Genomic DNA, 6,165 nt, shown 5'->3' with positions numbered 1-6,165 from the left:
AATCTTTTTTCCAGAAACTTGCCTAACCACTCGATTTTTCATTCTGAATCCATTTTCAGGGTTAATTTTAACATTTGAGACCTTCTACTCACATTTCATTTCCTAGGGTTATGTGTTTGGCAATTTACCGTTTTACCCTTTTTACGTATTTCGGTTCTAAATTTAGGATTTTCACTAATCCTACCATTTAATCCATATTTTAACTATAATTATGTGATTTAGAATTATGAGGTGTTATATTATTGATCTTTTGTCTCACTAATCACTCAAGGCTGGTGTTTCTCTGTCCATTCCTAGGTGTGATTCTTCATACTTGCTTATCTACTGCTTTCCTAAGAGGTGTTGATGTCTTCCAATCAAAGGTACTTTTCATATGGATGAATTATGGGAACAAAATGAAAAGGTAAGGTATGGAAAGTCACTGGTCTTGAGTCAAGGAACACATTCATCAAATTTTCTACTAAGAGTTTTTGTTGGGCATTTTTGCTGGGAACACTTTTTCTTTGTTTGACTACCTTTCTTTGATGAAGCTTTTCTTTGGTAGTTCTTTCTGAATTTTTATCAATTGTCATTCCCTCTTTTGTCATGACTCTTGTCTCTTTGTCCTTGACTGCTCATTTTGTTGTATTCCTTGATCTTTATAGCTGACCTAGTGGCTTATAAGGATGCATGTAAGTGTTTTGATGGAGGTATTTGGTGTGAATGTGGTGAGGTGACTGTTTGATGGATAGCCCTTATCCTTTTGGGGTTCACCAGTATCTCTGCAGTACTAACAGTATCAAAGCAAGTTCAGAAGTCTCATTGTGGTTACACCTTGGGAACGCTCTCAAGAGCATGTGTTTGGAATTTTCGTTCCTCACCTGTTAGTTCACACAGATCAACATCCTTCACAAATCTCTTTGTCTTCTTTCAGAATTCAATTTTAGAATAACAATTATTACTCATTAGCTTTTATACTCCATGCTACTACTTTTTTATCCTTGATCAGCCAAGCTACTATAACTAAGTTGTTTTCTCAAAACAATTTAATTTTTATCAAGCAAAATGGATTTTTCTACTATAGATGAAAAAGTTTTTACACAAAGGAACACAAAGCAAGAAAATAAAAACTAAAATTGCAGAAAAAAAAACATAATGCAATAAAAATGAGGGTTTTCCTCCCTTCACTGTGGTGGCCTCTTCTCCAGGCTCTTCTTCTTCTCTTCCTCTTTCTTTTCTTCAATTTCCTCCTGGGTCAGTGGTCTCCCTTTCAGTTAGTCGTTCACCTTCTTCAACTTAGATTCTGGGAACCACTTTTGAGCTTCTTTCAAGAGGTCACTGCCTACAGCAGTAAGATGTTCAATGGTGGCTCCCATCATCACTTTTCCATTGTGAATGTGCACCAATTGACCTTCTACATCTTCTACCTTGTCCTCCAGCTAAGTGATCTCCTCCTCTAGGAACGTGCCAAAGACTTTAAAAGCTTCTATGGTTTCAGCACGTTCCACATCATCCTTGTTCAAAAGACGTCTGAATTGCAGCTCAACTCTAGTGTTGTGCATTGAATGAGCATGTTTTAGTGAGTTAGCTGCATCTTGAACTTCATTTCTAACAGCTTGTAGGGTTGCTGTAGAGGGTGTAGTGTTGCTGTTCTTGATAGCTATGGTGACAGAGTTGAGGAACTGTTTCCTCTCTGCCCTTTGTTGTTCTTGAAATTGGTTGAAGGCAGAGGAGAGCTATTCCACCTCGTTCCTCAAGGCTTTGAGCTCTTCTGTTGTATTGAATGTGTCTATTTAGGGAACGATTGGCTCTTCCGGAAGCAGTTTAGCCATTTTCTTTCCCATCATCTCAAAGATCTCAGCAATACCTATTTAAGATTTGATTCGTGCTGCAATAGGTATTGCTGGGATGAGAGGTGTCGGCTTCTTCTTTTTCTGATTACTCTTTGGCTGGGGAATTGAAGATGATGGTTTATCACTAGGTGGCTTACTGATTGCTATCTCCTAAGTTGTTGAGGTAGAGGGGATTACCTGTTCCTCCATCAGTGGAGGAACGTCAAGTCCTTCTTCTTCTGCTAGGGCTCTAGCCAATGCTTCGTCCCCAGAGGTGTCAGGACGAATGAATAAAGAAGACAGGGGTCCCCCCAAATTGATTTATCTGGGGACAAATGGCTTTTTCTTCTTAGGGGGACTGTGAGCAATCCCCTTATCTTTGTCAGTGTTTTTCTGTGGCTGAGCTTCTTGTTGTTCTTGCTCAGCCATTTGCTTTTCTTTTCCCCTTTCCTCTTGTTCCTTAGAAGGGGGTTGTCGTGGTTTGTCTTGTGGTGGTGGTGATGAATGAGGAGGTGATCTCAGAAAAGAAGGAACGTCAGAGAAACCAAATTTTCAGGACTACCTGGGGACGTCTCCTTGGTAGCAACATGTGTTTTTGAGGCTTCGTTCCTCTTTATCCTTTTGGCAATAGGGATCTCATCCTCACTGTCCTCTTCCTTATCAGAGAGAGTGATGGGTTTCTCAGAGGTAGATCCCTCTGAGCTTTTTGTACTGCTGAATGTTCTCTTTAGCCTCTGACTGTAATGTTTCTCCTTTCTGTGAGGAGTTTTTGAAAGGGGTTTGGAATGAGATTTGGAAGGAGATTTCTTTCCAAGCTTGCTCTCAGTAGTAGCAGGAGTTTCCTTCTTTACTTTTGAGGGAGGGGGAACGAATTTGGAGGATTTAGTGGCTGGAATGGTAGATGTAGGCTTCTTGGTTTGTGAGGTTTTCTTTTTCATTTTGGCAGGTTTGGGGGCAGGGATTTCTTGTTCTTCCTTATTTTCTTCATCATCTTCTTCCTCGTTGAGCACAACAACTCCATATCTAATATTGTGCTCAGTGAGGTTTATGGGAGCTTCTTCGATGTATGTGATCCTCAAGTTATTCCAAGTCTTGTGGTCAAGGACTGACCCAATTGTTGGATCCTCATCTGGAAGAGTGGGCACACCAGCTCTTAGATAGAGCTTGGAGATCAAACTGGGAAGACAGTTGGTGGTTTTCTTGATTTCCTTCTTCAGGCTCTCATAAATGAGAGGCACTGCATCAAAAAAGATGTTTTTCATGATGCAGTATATCTGTACTTGCAATGCCCACTTGACAGTAGCATTATGGGTTGAAGGGGTTAAGTTGGTGTTGGCAAACAGGTACCAAAACCTAGCCTTATCCAACAGGCTACCCTTGCAGAGTGCTCATTTGGAATATGTGGGCTTCCCAAAAGCTATTACCTTATGCATTTCCAATCTGAATTCAGGGCCATCTTTCTTGTCTATGTACTCTGCATATGGACAGTTGTCCACGGTTAGTAGTGATAACACGTTCTTGATAGATTCAGGGGAGAATGAGACCTTCTTTCCTTGAACCATCACCTCTTTCTTCTGGTTCTCCTTTGGAAGCCTCTTTGCATGGTATAAAAATTCAGCCATCAGGGATGGATAGAAGTACCATTCTGCTGTTGCAAACTTACGCCACTTAAGGTTTATCAATGCAACATATACGAAAGTAGGCATAAGGGTTTTATATTTCCCCAGCTGAATGTACCTCTCTGGATAAAGGGTCACATTGCTCTCTGTAATCTCTGGCTCTTGGGTGTAGTCAGAAACAGGTGTTATGATGATCTTGACTCTTGTCATGATTTTTGGATTGAAGAGGATTAGGGCAAAATAAGAGAAGAGTAAGGGAAATATTAGGAGAAGAATGAGACTTAGGCTTTCTGAGTTTATGAGAAAATGATAATGTATAAACACGAGGGAGGAAGGGAGTTAAATAGGCATGCTGAATAGAGAAGGTGAGCAGTTTTACAGACGTGGAGGTTGTGGAGGGAAGTTGAAGAAGTAGTGGGGAGGGAGCATTACAAAACGAGTGGTCAGGGATTAAAGGTTGTAGCTTCTGATGACAGGTTGAGGAGATGGAACAATTGTAGGGCAAGATTGTGGGAGAGAGAGGAGAGGAGAAGTTGTATTAATGGCTGAATAGACAGTTGCTTTTCTTGGAGCACGTTTTGAAAATTTGTAATGAGTGCAAATTGGTAACGGCTGCGTGCTTTGAGGTGACTCAACAGAGACAGGTGTCCCTAATGCCTCAGTATCCTTATCCCACAAGCTTGGGGAACGTTCCTCTTTCAAGCAACCTAAAACTTAACATCTGTGTGACAAAAAAAATACATTTATATAGATTGAACTTAACCAAAAAGAAGAAAAATAAATCAACATTATTATATACATACGCATCCCTCTTTTTTTTTTTAAATGGGGTTATGTGGTTAATTAACCACCCCAAAACCACGTTCCTGCCACGAAACATGTTATATTTTTATGGAGCACAGGTGAACATCAGACGTTCCCTCCTTTTCTGGGTTTGATGTGGTTGAGTTAACCACCCCAAATGGTTGTCATGGATACCCTTAGATTCTCTCATAATATTACCTTTCTCTTTTTTCTTCTTTGGTGGGTCTTTCTTCTTACCCCTTAAGGAGTTTAAATAGATGAGGGTTTTTTTAATAAATAATAATATTATATTATTAAACTATCTTATTTAGTCACTCGGAGGATAAAAACTTCAATGTACTCGGACCACCGAACTCGATTCTTCTTTTTACTAAAAATTTCATGTTCTATCCATGTTTTTTTTTTATATTTCCCTTAAAAGGAAATTTTTCCCATCTTTCGTAAAAAGAAGCACCAAGTTCAGTGCTTATGGTGCATTGAGATTTTTCTCCACTTGGAGGGGGTGACTCCACCTCGACCACCCCCTTTTTTTTGAATTATATTAATTCATTATTATTTTTATGTTATGTTTCGGTAAACAATTATCTTAAAATAATAATAATTTTTTAAAAACTTTCTTATAAATGTTTTGATAATTTTTTCTTAACATTGAAATAAGTTTATCCAATCACAAATACTTCTAATAACAAGTAATATAATTTAGGGTTCGCTTTTTCTGCAGTTACTGCAGATAGATTATCTGCAGTAAGCTCAATACGATGTCTTTTTGGGACGGAAATTATAGTGTTTTTATAATTTTAATTTATTTCCGGATTATTATAGTCTTTATAATTAAATTTTTTAATATTCCAATCCCAACCGACGTCGTTTTGGGAATAAATGCAGATAACTTATCTGCAGTAATTGCAGAAATATTTTTCTATATAATTTAATATATAGTATTATATGGTTTAACATTTTGTTTTTGTTATAGAAATATTTTTTTGTCACTCACATATAAAAGTAAGTGTTTTTCATTATAAAGAGAAACAATTAATCAAACACATCCACTTTTATGAAAATATGATAAGAAAAAATGTTTTTAATGATTTTTATTTTGGCACTATGTAATCCCTCACAAAATCATCAAGATGTTTGGTATGGAGAATTTAATAAGAATGTTGAGAAAGTAGGGCAGGCAAAATATGTTATCCATGTTTGGTATGTCTGAAAGTTATAAAAAATCAGTATATTATTTTTCCCATGACTTTTTTTTTGAACTAGGCAATGAAAAATAAAATGGTAGTTTGAAGTGTGGTATTTTTTAAGGGTTTGGTGTTTGTCATTTTAAATGACATAAGTTATATCATTTTAGGAGAGAGATAGACACAGAAAAACAGAAATCATGGGAGAGAGAAAGTGGATGGTTTTTTTTAATTTAAAATTCAAATTTTCTGTGTCTGTATCTCTCTTAAAATGACATAACTTTCTGTCATTTAAAATGACAAACACTTTTCCCATTTTTTAAATCAAGAATGGAGAAACATCTTTTACTATTTGTAGACAAAAATGCCCTCAAAAAATCTATATCAAGTACAACTTGTTTGAAAAAATCTATAATGGGTAATTTCATTACATATTCCTATCAATATTTCACCATCAACCAAACAAAGCATTAATAAAAATAACTCAACTTTTTCGGTAAATTTTTTGCCTCCCAAACACTTTTTGATAATTTATCCGGGCACAAAAATTTCTCATCATTATCTTAATCAAACACTTCCCAAAAGATTGGAGAGTTTTTCAGGCTTCGGCAGTATACCTAATTTCACCTAAACTTTCTATAAGGCAGTAGAAAAAGAAGTTTTTTTTTTCTATCTTATTTTTACTTTTTATTAAAAAATATTTAAACATTTTAATATTAAGAAATTATTAATTAAATATTAAAATAA

The sequence above is a fragment of the Gastrolobium bilobum genome, unplaced genomic scaffold, assembly GCF_033153095.1.
Source record: "Gastrolobium bilobum isolate Gb01-03AN ecotype WA unplaced genomic scaffold, APGP_CSIRO_Gbil_v1 utg168530, whole genome shotgun sequence".
In the NCBI taxonomy this organism is placed as follows: Eukaryota; Viridiplantae; Streptophyta; class Magnoliopsida; order Fabales; family Fabaceae; genus Gastrolobium; species Gastrolobium bilobum.
This window is presented reverse-complemented; position numbering follows the sequence as displayed.